The sequence below is a fragment of the Schistocerca nitens genome, chromosome 7 (assembly GCF_023898315.1).
Source record: "Schistocerca nitens isolate TAMUIC-IGC-003100 chromosome 7, iqSchNite1.1, whole genome shotgun sequence".
Lineage (NCBI taxonomy): Eukaryota > Metazoa > Arthropoda > Insecta > Orthoptera > Acrididae > Schistocerca > Schistocerca nitens.
In genome coordinates this window covers 305,976,546-305,979,045 of record NC_064620.1, presented here as the reverse complement: position 1 = coordinate 305,979,045, position 2,500 = coordinate 305,976,546, and the positions used below count along the sequence as shown (strand labels likewise).

Sequence of the window (2,500 nt, the reverse complement as noted above, 5' to 3'; positions counted from 1 at the left end):
CCCTAACCTAACCTAAGTTGGGCCCTAACCTAACCTAAGTTGGGCCCTAACCTAACCTAAGTTGGGCCCTAACCTAACCTAAGTTGGGCCCTAACCTAACCTAAGTTGGGCCCTAACCTCACCTAAGTTGGGCCCTAACCTCACCTAAGTTGGGCCCTAACCTCACCTAAGTTGGGCCCTAACCTCACCTAAGTTGGGCCCTAACCTCACCTAAGTTGGGCCCTAACCTCACCTAAGTTGGGCCCTAACCTCACCTAAGTTGGGCCCTAACCTCACCTAAGTTGGGCCCTAACCTAACCTAAGTTGGGCCCTAACCTAACCTAAGTTGGGCCCTAACCTAACCTACGTTGGGCCCTAACCTAACCTAAGTTGGGCCCTAACCTAACCTAAGTTGGGCCCTAACCTAACCTAAGTTGGGCCCTAACCTAACCTAAGTTGGGCCCTAACCTAACCTACGTTGGGCCCTAACCTAACCCACGTTGCGCCTTAACGTGCCCTGTAATTGTTTGTTATATGAATCTAGAAATTCGTGTAGCGTTGCCTAATCGCAACCCTCTCAACATAGTTCGCTGCGCACACACTCTGGTGTCCTGCGTATTGACTCATGTTACGGTGCGTACCCTCACAACATCTAGCGAGTGTTGCGTACGTTCCACATGGTCCCGCTATCCACTGTAATGTGTACTGCTTTAAGACGTATATCGCCCCCCCCCCTCCCCTGTCGCCTCTAGTTCGTCAGTCAGGAGTTTGCGTGTTCAATGAGCTTCGCAGCTGTGCAATGGCATCCGCATACGTACGCGGGCCACCTTCCACGTGTTCTCTCGTGCATACGTCGCAGCATGTATGTGGATTGATGTGGCGTGTCGTGACTCATAACATCCAGGCATGCAAGACCCATTGAATTCGCAAATGTAGATGGACGTCTACGTTTGCTGCCCAAGTTACGCAAATGAACTGGAAATCCGTTGTTGCGCGGTTGTTCGCGCTGGAGGTGAATCGTTGATATCGACGATCGGTACAGGTATTAACCGGTTGCTTCAGCGACACCCGTCATACCCACGAACGTGAGTGGGCATGTGGGTATGAAGCGATACGCGGCGGTGGCTGGGTGGGACCGTCCCCGGCCGGTGAGGGGGGGGCGCCCGGCGTGCTGGCCGCGCGCTGCGTGGGCGCACGCGCGGCAGCCGGCTGGTGGGGGCGCCCAGTGGCAGGCGCGCCGGCTGACGGACGCGGCAGGCGGCGCATCTGCGTGCCGGCGCACCCAGCGCGCGGCGCCGTGCGGCCAAAGTGGGTCCTCCCGGGCCCGGTGCGAAGCGCGGTGGACATCTGCAGTGTGCTGGTCCGATTGAGGACTGTGTGCGTTGAGGATGCGCCGCCGCCCGGCACTCGGCGCCGCGACGCCGTCTGCTGCTCGGTCGCCCCCGCGGTTCTCGCAGGTGGTTTGTATCGCAGCTGTGCGGATGTGTTGGCGCGTGCGCTGTGCTGGGAGAGTTCGCTTTGGCACCCAAGTGGGGCTCTGCCCCTCTGTGGCGCTGGCGTTGGAGCTGCCCGGTCACTGTTTGTGGCCGCGTGTTGTCTCCCGCCGGCAACACCACGACAGCACGCTCCCGGGCCTCTGTCGGCAGCGGCAAGCTCAGTTGGGAGCACGGGTGGTCGCACTGAAAGCGTCTACTCGCCTGTCTCCGGGCGATTGCGCCTCTCTCGAACCCGACCAAGTACTTAGGACGGCGCTGCGCGCCGCCGGGACCTGAGAGGGTTTCGAGGTGTATCGTGCAGGGGAGCCCAGCCTCCTCCTGTTTGCAGAATAATTGAGCGGACGCTTGCGTGTTCGCGCGGGCCTCCGGGACACACTCCCGGGCGGCCGGCTGCTCAGCTCTAGTTGACGCAGCTCCCTGGTTGATCCTGCCAGTAGTCATATGCTTGTCTCAAAGATTAAGCCATGCATGTCTCAGTACAAGCCGCATTAAGGTGAAACCGCGAATGGCTCATTAAATCAGTTATGGTTCCTTAGATCGTACCCACGTTACTTGGATAACTGTGGTAATTCTAGAGCTAATACATGCAAACAGAGTCCCGAACAGAGATGGAAGGGACGCTTTTATTAGATCAAAACCAATCGGTCGGCTCGTCCGGTCCGTTTGCCTTGGTGACTCTGAATAACTTTGGGCTGATCGCACGGTCTTCGTACCGGCGACGCATCTTTCAAATGTCTGCCTTATCAACTGTCGATGGTAGGTTCTGCGCCTACCATGGTTGTAACGGGTAACGGGGAATCAGGGTTCGATTCCGGAGAGGGAGCCTGAGAAACGGCTACCACATCCAAGGAAGGCAGCAGGCGCGCAAATTACCCACTCCCGGCACGGGGAGGTAGTGACGAAAAATAACGATACGGGACTCATCCGAGGCCCCGTAATCGGAATGAGTACACTTTAAATCCTTTAACGAGTATCTATTGGAGGGCAAGTCTGGTGCCAGCAGCCGCGGTAATTCCAGCTCCAAT

The 2,500-nt window shown here is 57.4% G+C and overlaps 1 non-coding gene across 1 annotated transcript in view; it reads left to right on the top strand.

Annotated features, from left to right (window-relative positions):
* The first annotated feature begins 1,889 nt into the window (after positions 1-1,889).
* The window catches only part of LOC126197242 (small subunit ribosomal RNA), a 1,909-nt gene continuing 1,298 nt past the window's right edge, over positions 1,890-2,500 (top strand). Inside the window, exon 1 of the ribosomal RNA XR_007539622.1 lies at positions 1,890-2,500. This exon is cut by the window's right edge and continues 1,298 nt beyond it. This is a non-coding gene — a ribosomal RNA (small subunit ribosomal RNA).